Here is a 20669-nt window from a genome sequence, read left to right on the forward strand (position 1 = left end):
GAGAGGTGGTCACCTTTTTTTTAGGTGACCAATGCCCCTTCCAGTGCTATTTAGGGTCTCCCTCTTGGGTGGGTCTTCCGATTCAATGCGCAAGATTCCGGTAGGACTCCTCTGCAACATTTACTTTGACTTCTGGCCAATGGAACCACAACTGGACTTCACAGGAACCTACAATCTGCAGCTCCAGTGACGACATTGCTCTGCAACATTGTTTCTCCAGCTCCTTCCAGAAACTGCAACATCTCCCTGGCTGTGCATCCTCTTAGGGTGGCAAGTAGTCAGTCTGCACGAAGAAGCAAGAAGGAATCTCCCTTGGAGTGAAGGTGTCATTCCCCTCCACCTGCAGGTACCAACTGCAATGACGAAGGGCTCCGTGGGTCCTCTCTCCTGCAACTCTGCGTGGATCCTGCAACACAGGTACTGGTGATCTGAAGTGGTCCCCTCGGTCCCCTGTACTTGCTGTCCAACTTTGGAGGTGGTGAGTCTTTGCCTCTCCTTGCAGGACAATATGCCCCTGTGCACTGCCACTCTTGTAGCTACCAAGGCTTCATTCCTCCGAGGGATCTTCAGGCTCTGTGTAGCCCCAGCCTCCAGCACTCTTCTTTGCAACGTGTGATCTCCTGCCTGTTGCTCCAGCGATGTGGGACTCCTTTCCAAGTGTGCTGAGTGGGCCTCACTGCGACTCCTGTGCCTGCGAGTTTCCTGTGGGTGCTGCATCCACGACTTCTTGCTCTCCTGACTGCTGGGGATAACTGGTACTCCCCTCCTTGGGTTGAGTCCCATCCAGACCTTCCTGGTCCCCCCAGCAGCTCTCCAACTTCTCTTCTGCGACTTTTGCCTTTGCCAAGGCTTGCTGGTTTTTCCACACCACTGACTGCAACTCTTCTTCCAACGTTAGACATCAACTGCATCACTCCTGAAATTCTTCCTCTGCTCCTATGCTGCATAACCGACTCCTGATCACCGTCGACCTGGTCCTTCATCTTAAGGGTGGGTAGTGATTTCTGCCCCAGACACACTAACTGGAACTGGACTTGGTCCCCTTCATTTGCAGGTCCTCTCTTCTGTCTGGATCAATCTTCTGTTTCTTGCAGACTTACTTGGGACTTACACAATCCTTTGTCAAAGTTTCCCTGTGGGTTTGGGGAAAAAACAGGTACTTGCATCTTCTCTCCTGTTTGCTGGGGGGCACTAGGGTACTTACCTTTTGGGGTTCCTATGTCCTCCAGCTCCCCTCTACAGATTCCACTTACCTGGGGGTGGGGGTCCATCATTCGCATTCCATTTTGTTAGTATGTGTTTTGGGCTCCCACTAGGGTCACTATTGTCTATTGTTATTGCACTGTTTTCTATTGATTGCTATGCTCATTCCCAACAATTAAGTAGTATATAGTAGTGTATTCACTCACCTACTCGTAGAGTATTGCCTACATAGTATTTTATTATTTGTGTGATTAAAATAAAGTGCCATTATTTTTTTTTTAACACTGTTGTCCTTTCATTTAAGTGCTGTGTGACAATAAGTGGTATTGCAGGAGCTTTGCATGTTTCCTAAATAAGCCTTGGCTGCTCACCCAAAGCTACCTCTAGAGGGCATGGCTTCATAGATACTGACTACACCTCACGAATAGGGGAAATCTGGACCTGGTATAGGGTGATGACACCAAAGGTGCTCTCCACACACCAGGCCAGCTTCCTATACCACACTGGTCAGACAATGTTTCATGAACATACTGAGGGAGATAGCAGACTGCCATATGTCTAGGATGAGGACTCCATGTGACAACACAGGGGGTAAGCAGGTTTGACCCTATTAAAATGAGCACAGTCCTTCTGAGGAAACTGTTTGCCAATGCGAAGCTGATCCTAATACAAAGCACGATCCAGAGGGAGATGGTTTTCTTCTGCACCAGACTGCATTACCTTTTTTTCACACAAGTGAACCCCCAGAAACAGCTGGTTGTCCACCTGGTGATCTCAGGTACTATCTACGTAGCTCAACGCTCTCCTGAAGTACAAGCAATGAAGTCTCTACTCCTTCTCCTTAGAGGGGGTCAAGGCAAAGAAATAACGCTGGTAAGGTGATGGCTTGATTGACTTGGAATGGTGTCACAACTTTTGGAAAGAAGGATGCCCATGTCCGCAGAACCAATCTGTCAGGGAAGAAGTAAGTGTATGGTGGGTTAACAGAGCCTGAAGCTCACTCACATGCAGTGCAAAGGTGATTGCAATGAGGAACAGTCTCTTGATAATAAGGACCTGTAAAGGACAGATATAAAGCAGCTAGAATGAAGTGCACATCAGGTAAGTCAGGAGTAGATTAAGGTTCCATTGTGGCATGACAAAGGGAGAAGGGTGAAACCTATATTGTAGCCCTTTCAAAAACTGCACCACAACTGGTGATTTAGACAATGAGTGCTGATCTGGCAACCGCAGAAATGCCAAAAGGGCTGAGAGAGAACCCTCCACTGTGACCAAAGGAAAGCCGTGCCAGGCAAGAGACAGAACAAATAATGCTATTCCTAATAAATTGGCCTGCAGGGGGTTAATGTGGCATGAGCCACACGAAGCCACAAATTTATCCTAACAAAGAGGTGTATACAGTTTTCGTTTAGGGAAGCATGGCTGCCAGGATGACATTAACCACCTCTAGAGGAAGGTCGAAGATGTTCAGCTGTGTCTGCTCAATCTCCAAGACTGAAGATAGAGATTGCGAAGACGTACGTCAAGAACCTTGCCTTGTTGCTACGACGGCAGGTCCTCCCAGAGAGGCAGCCCGATAGGAGGACATGAGCTCAATCCCAGGACTTCTGAATACCAAAGTCTCCCTGCCCAATCTGGAGTCTCTAGGATGTTTTGGGCCTAGTCAGTCCAATTCTTCCAGTCACGGTGGAATGTGTCTTTGAGCAAGAGATGCCTAAGAAACTTTCAACTTGCAGAAGTGCTGACAGTGCGTGTTCTCGGCGGTGGCGAAAAGACTGAACCAAAGTTCTTTCCATTCGCAGAAAAAAAGCCTTGCACCACCTCCGAGTGGCACTGCTATTCATGATCTGCTAGAAGTTGACAACTGAGCTTGTCCACATGACTCACTGAGCCTGTCGGGTGGTTCTAGCCATCTACAAAGATGCAAGGCCTCCTGGCACAAGGTCCGTCACTCCACCCCAACCTGTTTATTACATTACCCAATGGCAGTTGTGTTGTCTGTGGGCATCTGTACCTTCCTCCCATTGGATGGCAGGAAGGCTTTCAACGTCAAGCAGATGGTCTTAACTTCCAGAATGTTGATTTAGCGCTGGGACTCCACTCCCAGAAAGCTGCCATAACCAAGAAGCAATGCACCGGTCACCACTGTCAGCTCTGGGTGGGGAAGGGAGAGGAGTCTGCCAATGACCCATTAACGGTCCAGTTAACCACCAGTGGACGTCTTTCGCAGTCTCCTCTGAAATCTGAACTTTGTGAGAGGTCCCCTGATGCTGGGCCCACTGGAACTTCATATTCCACTGCAGAGCCCCCATGTGCCACCTATGTGCAGAATCAGCAGGATGCCATCAGTGCCAGCAGACTCCGTGTGAACCTCACTACAAATTCAGGACAGAGGCTGGAAGATCGGAACCACAGCTTGAATGTCCTGGACTCTTTCCCAGAGGAAAGGTACAAATCCTAACCATGTCCAGAAGGTTTCAGATGAAAGGGAGCATCTGAGAAGGAGTCAGGTGGGGGTTCAGCACATTGATAATAAACCCAAACAACGACAGGAGGTCTGCAGCAGTTTGAAGATTGTTGACAACTGGCTGGGGCAAGCCTGCCTTTAATAGTGAGTCGAGCGACGACAGGACAGGAATGTGGGAAAAGGCATCCTGGAAGTCCAACAATTCGAGCCAGTCTGCAGAGTCAAGGGCAGACACGACCTGGGCCAGGATGAGCATTCTGAATGTCTTTCCAGAGTAAGGCATGGAGAGGAGACGGATCTAGAATGGGACAAAGACCTCAGTCCTTCATGGGCATCAGAAAGTAGCAGAAATAAGTAGTAGTTTCTTACCTGTAACTCCTGTTCTTTCATAGGGTAATTTCCATGATAAGTCATAAGCACTGAATAGTCCCACCCACGTGCAGGGACCCAGGAGCAGTTCACTATAGCTTCTTAAGTGGAGATTTTCCCCTTTCTTCATGAAGGCCTGTAAAGGGACTTAAGATGCAGATTATGCAGTGTATATATCTAGGTTACAATGGCCAAATTCTTCAACTTGAAATAAAAAAAAGGGCCAATACATAAAAAATGAGTCATTTAATCTGTTTTGAAATAGTATAAATCTCCTTCACGAACCCTCTTTTTATGATAGAGATGAGGGCGAGCATGGCAGAGTAGCCTCATAGGATGCTATTATGTGTCTAAAATAGAGACTGTGCCTATAAGAACCTAGGGACCACCAGTATCCCATCTTACCCAGCTGTTAGCAGTTGCTTCAATTCTCTTTCAAGGTGATATGGGACATATAAAGATTGCAAGGATACCTCTGTGCATTCCACTGGGGAGGATGGAGGGTTGCTTTTGACTTATCGTGGCTATTCCTCTAGCAAGAACAGCAGTTACAGGTAAGAAACTATTCCTTCTCTCGTAGGGGATTTCCATGTATAGTCATAAGCACTGAATAGAGCAGCAAGCCCAGCCCCACATGTTGCAGTGGAGAAGAAAGAGGGTCACATAAACGGTTTAAGCAAACAGGTTTCTTAGGGAAGCCTGCCTTAATTGAGCATCTGCTCTAGCATCAGTCTAGGCAGTAGTGCTTGCTAAAAGTATGTCATGATTCCCAGGTAGCTGCTTTGCAAACTCTGGAATCAGCATATTGCATGGTAAAGCAGCAGTAATTACTATCCCCCTAGTAGAGTGAGTGTGTTTTAGGTTTACGTAGTAGAGATGAATGAGCTTTTTTGGTAGCACAAAAAAAATACATGAAACTATCCATCTGGAGATGGTTTAGAGGTCCCATGTGGACACAACCATAGTTAAACAATTGGTCCATTCGTCGGATATCCCTCGTCTTAGAGATGAAACTTCAGTAGCAGGATTCTGAAAGACTGCAGGCAATGAGATAGTCTGATTGTCATGGAAGAAAACAAGTTACTTAGCTGTAACTACAGTTATCCAGTATTGGTATCTTTCATAAATTCACATGCTTGAATCATCCCCGAAGTGGGAGTCCCACGGTACATAAAATAGCAATAATTAACAAATATTTTTTTTTTCCTATAGGCTATAATGGAAATACCAGCCACTCATATAGCCTATCCAAGTCCTTTTGTGAAAAGGACCCAAACCTGCCTGCTGGCCAATCAGGCACCAGCACCCTCTCCAGAGAAGCTCCTTTCCTCAGATTTTCCAGCACGAGAGTGAAAACATTATAACCCGAGAGGAAATGCGAGCGTCTAAGGGGAGGAGGGTGGGTTGCATGTGAATTTATGAAAGATACCAATACTGGATAACTATAGTTACAGGTAAGTAACTTGTTTTCTTATCCAGTATTGGATCTTTCATAAATTCACATGCTTGAATCTGAATAGCCAGCAGTACTGTTGATAAACTTTATACTCGCAGTGGATGGAGGGTGCGAGCATAGAAATCCTTTACAACCTGTATCAAATAGCTAGCTCAAATCTTGTATTATGAACTTCAAACAAATATACATAAATCTATGTACATATACACATATATACTGAATATATATATATATAAAAAATAACTACATACATACATATATAAAAGCATGTCAAAGTATATTGCATAGCAATTATGGACTATTTGCGTGTCAAACAGTTTCTACACAACCAAGGAAAGGTCTCACCATAAAGAAAGAGATGACATAGAACAGCTTGTCCAACTAGAGAGTCAGTTCTCTGCGAGGACTCCAAACAATAGTGCTGCGTATAGGAGTGCGTAGTCTCCTATACGAGTCTTCCATGTCGCAGCTTGTCATATCTTATCCAGGGCAATACCCTGAAACAAAGCAGCCGATGTGTTGACTGCTCTCGTGGAGTGGGCTCTCGGGGGCCTAGTCAACGGTTTTCCTGCTTTGGTGTGACAGAACTGAATTGTAGAGGAAATCCACCGGGCTATAGTGGCCTTGGTGACCCATTCCTTGTCGTACCAAGAGAATAAGATACCAAGAGCTGATCTGATTTCCTGATTTGTTTGGTACTTTGAAGGTAAAATTTGAGGCATCGTTTGATGTCCAAAGAATGCAGAGTTTTTTCTGCGATGTAGTTGGATTTGGAAAAAAAGGTTCGTAGTATCACAGGTTCATTGAGATGAAATGAAGATGGCACCTTGGGAATGTATCTGGGGTTGGTCCTAACGAAGTCATCTGAAAAAAAAACAGAAAAGGTTCTTAAGTAGTAAAAGCCTGTATATCACTGACTCTCCTGGTGGAAGTGAGAGCAAGCAGGGTTGCCACCTTCCATGTGATGTACTTGAGTTCCGCCCTGTGAATAGGTTCGAAAGGAGCTTTCATGAGCTGGGACAGAACTATATTGAGATGCCACTCTGGCGGAGGCAGACGCACCGGAGGGAAAGTGCGGAAGAGGCCTTTCATGAACTGCTTAATGATTCTGGATGAGCCAACTGAAGGCATATCAGCGGAGCGCCTATAGGAGGCTATAGCTGGTAGGTGAATCTTGACGGATGCACGGCAAAGACCAGCCTTTGAGAGTGTGAGAAAGTACAAAAGAATTTGTTCAGGTTAAATTTGTAACAGGTGGAAATTGTTCTGAACACCAAACACAAAATCTCTTCCACTTGAGTTTGTACGTCTTATATGTGCGCTCTGCTCGGGCCCTAGATAAAATCAGTCTGCATTCCTGATCGATGTTCATACCCTGAAACTCTCGGAACTCAGGAGCCAAGCATGCAATTGAAGAGAGGTTGGATCGGGATGAAGAATTTGACCCCGATTCTTCGTGAGAAGGTCGTAGCTGCAGGGAAGGCGGACTGGATTGACCACAGACCGGAGTAGAAGTTCTGTGTACCAGTACTGTCTGGGCCATCTGGGCGCTATGAGAATGATCCTGCAGCATTCGGACTTCATTTTCCTGAGGAGTCTGGGGATCAACGGGATGGGGGGAAAAGCATTTGCAAAGATCCCGGACCATCTCATCAAAAGAGCATTTCCCCACGACCCCGAAGTGGGTATCGACTAGCGTAGAACTTGCATTTGGCGTTCAGGTTGGTGGCAAACAAGTCTAGGATCGGTTGACCCCAGCATTGGAAGATGCCGTCGAGTATGTTCTGGTTGAGTTTCCACTCGTGGCAGTTGTCATCCGTCCTGCTGAGAGTCCGCTAGGGCGTTGTTGACCCCTGGCAGGTGCTCCACCCTGAGGCGAATATTGTGCAGTGTGAGCCAGTCCCAAAGAGACCGAGCTTCCCTTGAGAGGGATCTTGTTCCTCCCTGCTTGTTGATGTAAAACATACTTGTGGTGTTGTCCGTCCTGACCAACACTGAGGACCCTGTGATGCGTGGAAGAAAAGGCTGGAGCGCGAGGTGGATCGCCTTCAATTCCAACAGGTTTATGTGCATTCCTTTCTGAAGATTCGACCATGTTCCCTGAATGCACATGTCTTGTAAATGGCCTCCCCCAGCCTTCCAAGGAAGCGTCTGTGGTGATGATAAAGTCTGTCATTGGTGTTAGAAACGTAAGACCTTGGGAGAGATGGTTGGTCTGAGACCACCACTTCAACACCTGGTGAATTCTTGGTGTGACAGTTATTAAGTCGAAGGACCCTAGCGACTGGGTCCACTGGAGCTGTAATTCTTCTTGTAACTGTCTCATTCTCAACCTTGCCAGTCGAACTAGGGCGATGGCTGAGGAAATCATTCCCAGAAGCGACTTGAACAGTTGCACTGAAACGAACTCTTGTGGAAATTCTGACAGTTAAGTTGATTAGTTTCTGCTGCCGTGCCGGAGTGAGGTATGCTTTGTTCTTGATGGGGTCTAATTCTGCACCCAGGAAGACTCTTCTGCTGTAGATTTACTGTTAGCCCCAAACTGCGGAATAACTTCAAGCAAGCATTTGTAGCCCTGGAGGCTAGTAGTAGAGAAAGAGCTTTTATGAGCCAGTCATCCAGGTATGGAAACACCTGGAAACCCCTGCTGCAGAGAAAACCTGCAACTGGGGCAAGGCATTTTGTGAAGATTCGTGGAGCTGACCTCAGACAGAATGGGAGAACTTTGAACTGATAATGGGCACCAGATACAGTAAAGCGGAGATATTTGTGATGTTTCTGATGTATTGGTATGTGGAAATAAGCATCCTGGAGATCCATTGCTGCCAAAGTCTCCAGGATTGAAAAGGTGCAGGATATCTGACAGCGTGATCATCCGAAAAGATTGTTTCCGAAGGAACTTGTTGAGTTTCCTGAGATCTAGTAATCAGTCTCCATTCCCCTGACTTCTTTATCAAGAAGAAACGGGAATAGAACCCAAGACCTCTTTGTTGAACTGGAACTTTTTCAATAGCTCCCTTGGCAAGCATAAGGAATACTTCCTGCTGAAGCAGACGAAGATGGAACGGTATGGATGTTCTTGGTGGATGATGCAGTGGTTTTTGTATGAATTCCAGAGTATGACCTCTTGTCACTATATCCAGCACCCATTTGTCTGATGTTATGTTCTTCCACTCCTGGATGTAATTGGAGATGTTAGCTCCTATTTGTTGATAGTGTGAACATTGGGGAAGCACAGCCGGTGCCTGATGAAGATCATTGCTTTCAGGCTTGATCTGTTTTGTGAACCCTGTCTTCTCTTTCCTCCCTGTCTGGCGTATGAGGCCGTGGATGGTTGCCTATACTGTTGTTGATAGGACGGCCTATACTGGGGCTGCTGGTACTGCCTGTGAAAGGAACCTCGAAATGAGGTAAATCCTCTTCCTCTTGCACCCCGAAAGGGCTGTTTCCGGTACTGCAGGGTACCTAGGGATTTGGCAGTGTTGGTCTTGATGGCCCGCAGTGCGTCATCTACGTGCTTGCCAAAGAGAGATTCCCCATCGTAAGGCATGTCGAGAATTCTGGACTGCACTTCTGGTCTGAAAGATGTGGCCTTGAGCCAACCTTGGCGGCATAACACCCCGGCACCAGCCAACTGACGAAAGCCAGTGGAGGCTATATCTAGAGCGCAGTCGATTATCTCCTTCGACGTACGCTCACCTTCTTGGAGGATCTTCCGTGCCTCTGCTTGCAGGGATGAGATCAATGAAAGGTTGCATATCCGACCACATTCGCCGGTCATAACGACCCAGGATTGCCAAGGAATTTGCTGCTCTAACAGTAATTGCTGACATGGAGGAAAATCTTTTGCCCACATTATCTAATCTCCTTCCTTCTCTGTCTGGAGGAGTAGAGGTAGGCGTCCACGGGTTCATAGAACACCTTTGAGCCGCCTGCGAAATAAGAGTCAGGCTTTGGGTGACCAGTGAGTCATGCCGGAGAGTCCTGCGTTGCCTTGTATTTCTGGTCCAACTTTTGCGGCACTGGTGGGACTGTTGCTGGATTGCGCATGATCTTGGTACCCTCGCTCCATATAAAGTCAATAATGGGAATGGACCTTACAGACTTCCTTGACTGTTCCTTAAAATCATGAAGGAAGCATTCCGACTCAGAGACAGATGTTGGAAGGTGGAAGTGTGCGGCAGCCCTGTCCATTAGATTGTGGAAACCACCTATATCCTCAGGTGGAGCATCTGAAGGGCGAGGAGGTGGTGGAGGAGGAGTGGGGACTAAGAAGTCATCCCACTCCTCAGTAGGATGCTGCGGGGTAGATCTCTCCTTCTTCCCCTGAAGTGGATCCTTCATCTCCGTGGGGGGGGGGGGGGGGGGGGGGGGGCTAAAACAGAATGAGGAGTCATCCTGGGAGTAGCTGGAGGTGGAGGGACGTTTCTTGGTGTAACAGGAGAAGCTGGCGGTGGTGGTTGATCTTCTGCTGTAACTGGGAACCTCCTCCTGTAACATTGATTGTAAGTCCTGGATTAAGGAGGCCGGCATCTGTATAGAGTCTCTTGGCTGAGGTGGTTGGTAATAGCGTTCTTGATGTGGTTGGTATTGATCATACTCATCTTCGTCCTCCTCCTGGTATTTAACGTGTAACTGTGATGGGCTGTGCGCATCTCCAAATGGACCCTCATCCGATTCCTCCCAGTCCAGTAGATGACTGGGTAATAAAGTTGACACTTTGCTTGGTGACGTGTCTGTAGGATAAATCTCTGATCTATCAATCAATCAGTCGCATTTATAAAGCGCGCTACTCACCCGTAAGGGTCTCAAGGCGCTGTGGGGGGGAGGGGGGGGGGGGTCAATGCTCAAAGAGCCAGGTCTTGAGCTGCCGTCTGAAGTGGTGGTCTTGTATGGCGCAAAGGTGGCTGGGAAGGGAGTTCCAGGTCTTCGCTGCTAGGTAAGAGAAGGACCTGCCTCCGGCAGTGGCTTTGCGAATGCGTGGTACGGCTGCCAGGGCTTGTCCGGTCGAGCGTAGGGTGCGAGGAGGAGTGTAGAAGGAGATGCGGTGGTTGATGAGTTCTGGTCCGCGGTTGTGCAGGGCATTGTGTGCGTGGGTGAGGAGTCTGAAGGTTATCCTCTTGTTGACTGGGAGCCAGTGGAGTTTCCTCAGGTGTCCGGAGATGTGGTTGTGGCGGGGTATGTTCAGGATAAGTCGTGCAGCAGCGTTCTGGATTCGTTGAAATTTCCTCTGCAGCTTGGTTATGCCGGCGTACAGAGCGTTCCCATAGTCCAAGCGACTGGTGACGAGGGCGTGGGTGACGGTCTTCCTGGTGTCGGTGGGGATCCAGCGGAAGATCTTGCAGAGCATGCGGAGGGTGTTGAAGCATGCTGAGGTCAACGAGTTGACCTGTCTGGTCATGGAGAGGGAAGAGTCCAGGATGAAACCGAGGTTGCGTGCGTGGTCGGTGGGTTGGGGAGTGCTGCCTAGGGCGGGAGGCCACCAGGAGTCGTCCCAGGCGGTAGGTGTAGGGCCGAGGATGAGGACCTCCGTTTTCTCTGTATTCAGTTTAAGCCGTCTGTCTGTCATCCAGTTCGCTACTTCCTTCATGCCTTCGTGTAGTCTGGTTCTTGCTGAGGTGGGGTCGTTGGTGAGGGATAGGATGAGCTGGGTGTCGTCTGCGTAGGATATGAGGTTGAGTCCGTGTTTGCGTGCGATGTTCGCCAGGGGGGTCATGTAGATGTTGAAGAGGGTGGGGCTGAGGGAGGATCCCTGGGGGACGCCGCAGATGATCTCCGTAGCCGTGGATCTGAAGGGGGGGGAGGCGGACTCTCTGAGTTCTTCCGGAGAGGAAGGAGGTGATCCATTCCAGGGCCTTGCCTCGGATGCCGGCGTTGCTTAGGCGACGTATCAGGGTGCGGTGGCAGACCGTGTCGAATGCTGCAGAGAGGTCCAGGAGTATGAGGGCCACGGTTTCTCCTTTGTCGGTCAGGGATCTGATGTCGTCCGTGGTTGCGATGAGGGCGGTCTCTGTGCTGTGGTTAGCTCTGAAGCCGAACTGTGAGGGGTCGAGTGAGTCGTTGGTTTCCAGGGCGGTGGTGAGTTGAGCGTTGACGATTTTCTCGATCACTTTGGCGGGGAACGGTAGGAGCGAGATGGGCCGGAAGTTTTTGAGTTCGGTGGGGTCTGCTGTTGGTTTCTTTAGGAGGGCGTTCAGTTCAGCGTGCTTCCAGTTCTCCGGGAAGGTGGCGGTGGAAAAAGATGTGTTGATGACGTCTCGGAGGTGGGGTGCGATGATGTTGTCGGCTTTGTTGAAGATGTGGTGCGGACAGGGGTCGGATGGTGATCCTGAGTGGATGGAGTTCATGACGTGGGTGGTTTCCTCAGTGGAGGTTGGGTTCCAGGTGTGGATGGTGGTGTTGTCGGTGGCGGGTTCCGGTGGAGGGTTCGAGTTGGTTGTGGTGAAGCTGTTGTAGATTTCGGTGATCTTGTGGTGGAAGAAAGCTGCGAGGGAGTCGCAGAGGTCCTGTGAGGGAGGGATGGAGTTGTTTTCGGCGTCTGGGTTGGAGAGCTCTTTGACGATGCCAAATAGTTCCTTGCTGTTGTGGGCGTTGCTGTCTAGTCTGTTCTGGAAGGCTGATTTTCGTGCTGCGCGGAGGAGTTGGTGGTGTTTGCGGGTGGCGTTTTTGAGAGCAGACATGTTTTCGTCGGTCTGGCGCCAAGTCTTCTCGAGGGTGCGGCATTCTTTTTTGGAGTCCTTGAGGTCGGGGGTAAACCAGGAATTTTTCTTGTGGCCGTTTGTTTGCTTGGGTCTTCAGGGGGGCCAGGAGGTTGGCGCAGTCTGAGATCCAGCTCGTGAGGTTGTTGGCGGCTTCGTTGGGGTCTGTAGTGCTGGTGGGTGGGTTCTGAGAGAGGGTCGATGTGAGTTGTTCCGAGGAGATTCGGTTCCACTGTCTTCTTGGTGGTTGTTGGGCGTGGTGGTGTACGTTGGTTTTCTTGAAGCTGAAGTGGACACAGCTGTGGTCTGTCCAGGAGAGTACAGTGGTGTGGCTGAAAGATGTGTTTGCTGGAGGAGAAGATGGGGTCCAGCGTGTGTCCGGCGTAGTGGGTGGGGGTGTTGACTAGTTGTTTCAGTCCCAGGTTGGCGAGGTTGTCCAATAAGGCAGTGGTGGTGTTGTCGGTGCGATTCTCCAGGTGGAAGTTGAGGTCCCCTAGGAGGATGTAGTTGGTGGACGGGAGTGCGTGTGGGCTGATGAAGTCTGCGATGTCTTTGCTGAACTTTGTGCGTGGTCCTGGTGGTCTGTATATGAGGGTGCCTCTGAGGGTGGTCTTGGGGTCGCTGTTGATTGAGAAGTGGAGGTGCTCGGCGTCGGGCAGTGAGTTGTCGGTGTAGGTTGAGATGCGGATGGAGCTCTTGTGGGCGATGGCGATGCCTCCTCCGGTGCGGTTGGTGCAATCTTTCCTGATGATTTTGTAGCCGTCGGGGATGGCTATGGCGATGTCGGGTGCCAAGGAGGGGTTCATCCAGGTCTCGGTGAGGAAGGCGATGTCCGGGTTTGTAGAGTCGATGAGGTTCCACAGTTCGATGGCGTGCCTGTGGACAGATCTGGTGTTGACCAGGATGCAGTTGAGGTTGTTTCTGGGCGAGTCGTTCCTGTTGGGTGTAGTGTGAGTTCGTAGGCAGGTGAAATGGCAGTTGCGGCAGGTGAAGGGTCCGTGGGTCCGCTTCGGGGTGGCGCGGCAGCAGGCCGGCGTGCGGCCGGGGTTGAGAGCGGTGAGGAAGGCGGAGTTGTGGGTCAGGCGGGGGTCGCGGGGGCCAGGGGTTGTGGTGCTAGGCACGGTCCAGGCGCGGACGGGCGCAGACTGGCTTGCCTTAGGCGCGCCCGCTGCGTGGCCTCGCAGCGGCCGCCATTTAAGGGTAGCCGGGGAGGAGGGGTCAGCTGGGAGGCGGGGGGCGGGCGGGGGAATCTGGAGGCGGGAAAAAGAAAAAAGCAGCGAAAAAGGCAGCAAAAGAACGGCGGCAAAAAACGGCGAGAAGGCCAGGTAAAACTCTAAAGGGAGGGGCTGAGAATGAGGAAGAACGGCAGGAGGGGGCACACGGCACTCAGGGGGACACGCACGGGATACACGGGAAAAAAGAAGGATTCCGGTCAGTCAGTCAGCACAAGCACTCGGGGTACACGGGTAAAGAGGGGGCACACTCGCACACAATCACAGGATGAGAACGGTGAGGAGGGCAGTCAGGGACTGGTGGCGCTGCGTGAGCAGGGGAGCGACCTACCCGAGGGTCAGTGGTCGCTACCTCTGCCTCGCAGCGGCCGCCATTTAAGGGTAGCCGGGGAGGAGGGGTCAGCTGGGAGGCGGGCGGGCGAATCTGGAGGCGGGAAAAAGAAAAAAGCAGCGAAAAAGGCGGCAAAAGAAAGGGCGCAAAAAACGGCGAGAAGGCCAGGTAAAACTCTAAAGGGAGGGGCTGAGAATGAGGAAGAACGGCAGGAGGGGGCACACGGCACTCAGGGGGACACGCACGGGATACACAGGAAAAAAGGAGGATTCCGGTCAGTCAGTCAGCACAAGCACTCTGGGTACACGGGTAAAGAGGGGGCACACTCGCACACACTCACAGGATGAGAACGGTGAGGAGGGCAGTCAGGGACTGGTGGCGCTGCGTGAGCAGGGGAGCGACCTACCCGAGGGTCAGTGGTCGCTACCTCTGCCTCGCAGCGGCCGCCATTTAAGGGTAGCCGGGGAGGAGGGGTCAGCTGGGAGGCGGGCGGGCGGGGGAATCTGGAGGCGGGAAAAAGAAAAAAGCAGCGAAAAAGGCGGCAAAAGAACGGCGGCAAAAAACGGCGAGAAGGCCAGGTAAAACTCTAAAGGGAGGGGCTGAGAATGAGGAAGAACGGCAGGAGGGGGCACACGGCACTCAGGGGGACACGCACGGGATACACAGGAAAAAAGGAGGATTCCGGTCAGTCAGTCAGCACAAGCACTCGGGGTACACGGGTAAAGAGGGGGCACACTCGCACACACTCACAGGATGAGAACGGTGAGGAGGGCAGTCAGGGACTGGTGGCGCTGCGTGAGCAGGGGAGCGACCTACCCGAGATCTGGGCAGAGATGTGATCTTGACCATGGCCCGAAGATCAGATCTGGAAGAGGTAGGAATAGCCTCTGTCTCAGGCACCAATGGCTTTAGTAGATGGTGTCAATGATGGTGGTGCTGTCAACGGTATTATCATCAGGGATGATTGTTCCCCATCGACGGTATCGTCTACGATGGTGTCGACAACAGTGGTCTCGTCGACGGTGTGACAGCCGACGACGCTGTAGTTTGGTGGTGTTGTAGTCGATGGGGCTTTCGTTGACGGGGTTATCAACGACGATGTTGTTGTCGACAAAGGAGTCGATGTTAACGACACACTGTTCTGGAATCCTCATTGATGGAGGTTTGATAGAGGAAATAGGAGCCCTTACCGTTGACGTCAAGGTAGTCGTCTCAGACAATGGTCTCGTCGACGAGGTGGTGGAGACGGTAGATGTAAACACCGTTGTCACGGTCGTCGACGGTGGTGTCGTCGTCGACTTAATTTTAATGGTTACCTTTCTAGAGGTAGAAGGCTCAGAGGAAGGAGAGAGAAGGTACGACTCCTTTTGAAGAGGAGAAGATGGCTCAGAAGAAATTGAAGTCTGTGAGCCTTTTCCATGATGTAATTTCTGCCTCTTTCTAGATCTTTCTGCCTGGCCCAGGTCCTCAGATTTGGACCTTTTGTGTGGCCTTTCTGACCCACTCTCCTCACCTGAAGTACAGGATTTTGCCTGTAACCATGTCAGGAGTCTACCCTCCCGGTCTCTGAGGGTTTTTGTGGAGAAAGTACAACACATCTTGCAGTCCTTGACCTGGTGTTGAGGGTAGAGGTAATACAAGAAGTCCTTATGTGGTTCATCCACATGGAGCCTTTTCTTTCCACAGGTCTTGCAAGGGCGGAAAAGGCATTTTCTAGAAGAATCCGAAATTTGAGTTCTCTGAGAGAAAATGCTTCTGAAGAAGTAGAAAAACTGAGCAGGTATCAGGGAGACTCCCTTCACACGACGTGCGGTAGAAAATCTGAGGGAAGGAGCTTCTCTGGAGAGTGTTCTAGAGGGTGCTGGTGCCTGATTGGCCAGAGGCAGGTTTGGGTCCTTTTCACAAAAGGACTTGGATAGGCTATATGAGTGGCTGGTATTTCCATTATAGCCTATAGGAAAAAAAAATATTTGTTAATTATTGCTATTTTAAGTACCGTGGGACTCCCACTTCGACGACGGGGATGATTCAAGCATGTGAATTTATGAAAGACCCAATACTGGATAAGTCTGATATTACTTTAGGAAGGAATTTTGGGTGAGTTCTCATAACCACTTTGCTCGAATGAACCAGTGTGTACGGTTCGACTGACCTTCCCCTCGCTCTGAGGTCCCGCTGGTAGGCTGGTTATGATGTTGTTTCCTCTCCTCTCTAGCTTGTGGGCAAATGATCTGCAAAGGTGTCAGGAACATGAGAGGAAGGGAGGCAGATGATACAAACCTTAGGGGGGGGGGGGGTCTGTTTTGGCTTTTTGCCTGCAACAGCGAGGGCACATATCAAACAGAGAAGGCATTTTACTAGGCAAAATACCACAGTTTTCTGTCAAATAATAGGAAGAAGCTGAAAAAGCTAGTAGACATCTAATGAAAATGTAGTCAATTTCTGACAATTCTTTTTGTGAAAAAACTCTAGAAGGTCGAACTCAATGCTTCAGGTTCATGTCAGAAAGAGCTGGAAAAAGAGCTGGAAAAAAAACGAAAGCAACTTCCACCACCTGAGCATGATGGGATACTGGTGGTCTCTGGTTCTTAAAGGCAGTCTTTTTAGCCATATAACTGCAGCCTACGAATCTACATTGCCCTGCTCTTCCTCATCTCTACCATGATAAAAGGGGTTACTGAAGGAGATTTACACGGTTTGTAAACCATTTTAAATTCCACAATTTTAATATATTGGCCCTTTTTGACTTAATGATGAAGAATTTGGCCATTGTAGTCTACATATATAGAGTGCATTATCTGTCTCTCTCAAGTGTCTTTGCAGGCCTTCCTGAAGAAAGGCAAAAATCTCTACTAAAGAATATATTTAAGAAATGCTTCGGGATCCCGCACTTGGGCGGGACTATTCAGTGCTTATGTCTTTACATGGAAATTCCCTGCAAAAACCAGCATAACAGTATCATCAAATCAGTGTCATCTAGAGACTAAGGGCATAATTTAGAAGGCAGCATAGAATAAAACCCTCAAAATAACTCCACTACTCACAGTCTGCACCATGTACATGCTTCATTCCACCCTACCCCCACCCTACATTCACCTCTTCCCCTGCCCCACCCTGCTTTTATCTATGCAACTCTCTGCCACACTAGTTAACATATATGGTTTGTCCCGTGGAAAAAATGTTTGTGAGTATCCAGGGTACAAAGCATCACAAAAACACTGACAAAGCTTTTGGTTTTGTCAATGCTGGTTAGTGGAGGTGCTTTAACAGTAGACCAAAATGTTTTAGTAAGCAATAGTGAAATGAGGCATATTGCACATTTAAGTTTTCAGAAGACAATGGTGCACAACAATCTTACTAACGACTGGATACAACTATCCTCCTAAGGAATGGAAGCATTCCTGAGGAAAAGATCACAAAACAGTGGTCACCAACTAATAGTCATCCAGATGGCAACAGCCTTGTTAAAAGGCTATATAGGACCTCCAGAGCCATCTAAACAGTTGGACAGGCATGCAGGTAGAAGCAGGAGAGAGAAGGGCAGAGATTAGTGTAGATTTACAGATAAACAAGGTACTTACCATCAGTAATGTTCTATCGGGTACATACTCCAGCAACAGATTCTTCACCTTTTCAATATTGCACAGGCATCAGACAATCCAGAAAATCTTCAGCAGCACATAAGCACACCTGTATGTGACATCATGGAGCTTCACACCAACGTCAAATCCACTCTGGAAGTGACAAACTGAGCCCATGTAAACACCACTGATGCGCACTGGCATAGTTGGATTTCTCTGTAGTAGTAGTGACCGAAAGCAAACAGGCTTTTGCCTATGTGCATATCTCTAGACCTGGGACTTTATTAGGAGACAAAGAGAGCCCAGTTTATAGAACTGGGTGGCAGGCGGATTAGTGAGGAATCTGTAGTACCAGAAACAAAGTTACCAAAGGTTAAGTAACTTGCTTTCCTCACAGACTTCTAACCACAGATCCTTCACCTTCTGAATACATACCTGTGCAGTGCCTCTCAAGTGGAGGGTCTGTAAACTACATCAAACCAAAAAGGCCTGCAGGACTGAGTGGGCAAAATGCCCATTTCAACAGCCCTGGCTGTCCGTAACAGAGCTTCAGAATTGAACCCCAGTTGCAGCCAGGAAGTGTCTAAAAAAAGCATTCGGCATGCCAATGCAGTGGTAACGTTTTTCCCTCTGGTGGAATGAGCCCGCAAGCTATTCTGGGGCCGCTAATAGGCCAGTGCACAGCAGAATTTGATGCACAGCATTATCCAATGATAAATTGTCCTCTTTTGCATTGCCTTGCCCTTTCCATCCCAGAAAATCATAAACTCATTGCCCTGGCCACTGTGTCTGTAGAGCCCAGGCCAGACTGGATTGTTTGGCCGCAGCCTGCGCATCAGATAGGAGTTCCCCAAATGGTCTCTGTACATCCTGCGGCAGGTCAGGAACCATGGCCTTCACGGAGTCCATGAGGGCGTGGACATATCTACCCAGCACACAGGTAGCGTTTGCAGCCTTGATAGCCATGCTGCAAGACGAAAAAGTCTTCTTTGCGGATTGCTCCATCCACTTGGATTCCCTGTCTGATGGAATCACAGGGAAGGAGCCTGGAGAAGACCGTGTAGAGCAAGAGGCCTGAACCACCAAACTCTCCGAGGTAGGATGTCTTGATAAAAAAAAAAAAACACATCACCAGGCGCCACTCTGTATCTCCCTGCCACAGCTCTATTCACAGCAGGCGACGATACAGGCTTTCTCCAAAGTTCTAATATGGGGTCCGTAAGAGCCTCATTGAATGGAAGCAAAGCATCTGCAGAAGCTGAAGAAGGATGCAGGACCTCTGTTAAAATGTTTGTCTTAACCTCCGCAGCAGGCAATGGAAGTTCTAAAACGTTTGCTGCCTTTCTGATCACTGTGTGAAAAGAAACTGCCTCCTCCGTAAAGTACCCTGGTGAAGACAAGTCCCATTCCGGGGAAGTATCCAGCCCGCTGGCCGACTCCAGGCCTTGATACTCTCCCAAGGACTCGACAATCTCTCCTTCCTCCAACAATTGCCTTTGATACTCTTCCTCATCTAAGAGTAGCAAGGCCTTCCTGCGTGACCTCAATCGAGCCTCCAGCCTCGGCGTCGACATGGAATTTGCCGACAGAGACACCGGCTTCAACACCTGATGTGGAACAGGAGAGGAAGGCTGACTACGGTCGAATCCATCACTCTGATCCGGCGCGGATCCTAATGGCGTCGAGGATGCTCATGGCTCCACCATCAGCACCGGCTGACGGGGTGATGAAATCGGCACCACAGATCTAGAAGGCGACGTCATGGGACCCACAGGGGCCTCAATGCGAGGTCATTGTGCCAGGTCTGGTACCCTCAGCCGGATAAATGGCATAAACGGTGCTGCTTTGTACGCAGCAGGGGAGCCCAACAAAAATGCCAATGGACCCATGTGACCAGCAAGGACCATCGCACTGAACATACAGAACATGGCATTAAAAAAATACCACTGATCCGCCCCCGGAGCCGGGAAGGCAGGATACCGCTGTTCTCCCTGATGCACCTGTACTTGCTGAACATCGGACTCCTGAGCAGCAGGTGAAAATCGATAACTGTCCGGAGGCGCCACAACCTCAAAGACAGACGGCGCCAGAGAAGCCTCAGGGCTCTGGGGTTGAAGAGTCACCGTCTGACTCACCTCTCACATCGCACATCGCCGACGAGAAGGAGATCTCGATCGGCTCAGAGCCGAACGACGTCGGGAGTCATGACGGCACAGTTTCTTCTGCTTCTTCAAAGAAGCATGGGAAGAGGATCTACGATGGCTCCTATGACCCTTCTTCACCTTGGCCAGAAAGAGTTTGGCCTCCCTTCCTTTAACGACTTTGGATTTATGCTCTGGCAAGAGACACACTTCAACGTCATGCTCATAGCTAAGGCACCAAAGACAATCGTCATGAGGGTCAGTGACCGACATGTGACCCCCGCACTCTGCATGGCTTGAAACCAGACTTTCTAGGAGGAGACACTAACTAAAACGTCAGATAGCAACAAAATGAACCTCCAACAGAAGTGAGAGCTAGGAGGAAACTGTTCGCGTCGAAGGCACGGAAAAAAGGGAACTGACGTCAGCACGCCGGCAAGGACCTCTTATTGGCACAGTGATGTCAGACTGAGTCGTGTGGAGCCGTGCAATTGTGACGTCCTCACAGGAGCTGGGAAGATTTTCCATTGAATGCTGGCGCAAGGGTGAATTCATAAGGTGAGGAATCCACAGGTAGTTGTGTCCAACAGAAGCAACATTTCTGAATGTTTGGCTTGAAATTAATCAATCTGCCAAGTAGCACACAAAGTTACAACCTGCCCCAAAGGCAGGTTTATGCAGATTTGATGGAGAGATGCCTGGCTGCCCAGATGATTCATATGAGGTGGCTAGAAATCGTTTTGAACAAATGGTTTTCTGGGTTTCCAAATTTTCAGACACCATATGTGGTGAAACTTTTGGTGTTAAAAAGAGGTCAAGATGGCAGAATATGAAACTCAATATGTAATACACACTTGCTTAAGGTGGACTACGCGAGTCCTCAATTGCCCGGATTATTTGTATTTAGCTCCATGCAAATCTCTTCTATAGTTTACCTTTTTTATGTACATTTCTGTAGTGGAGCAGGTGTGCAACATCAGTACTTAACTTAGTACGTCATTATCTGTTGAGCAGAATTCAACATCTATATTCCAAGCGTGGGGTGTGTACCTGAAGGTAACTTAAATAAAGCAGCTTGGCATTTTACCTGCATGTAATTTTATCTCAGTCTTATTTTACATAGACTCACTATGCTTGGGATTGGGTCACAACCAGAGGGGGTGGACACAATCTTGTGAAACCACCTGATCT

General features: G+C 49.3%; 1 protein-coding gene across 2 annotated transcripts in view; it reads right to left on the minus strand.

Annotated features, from left to right (window-relative positions):
* The window catches only part of OTUD5 (OTU deubiquitinase 5), a 426591-nt gene that overhangs the window by 155040 nt on the left and 250882 nt on the right, over positions 1-20669 (minus strand). The window lies entirely within an intron of this gene.

Source organism: Pleurodeles waltl, chromosome 10 (assembly GCF_031143425.1).
Source record: "Pleurodeles waltl isolate 20211129_DDA chromosome 10, aPleWal1.hap1.20221129, whole genome shotgun sequence".
In the NCBI taxonomy this organism is placed as follows: domain Eukaryota; kingdom Metazoa; phylum Chordata; class Amphibia; order Caudata; family Salamandridae; genus Pleurodeles; species Pleurodeles waltl.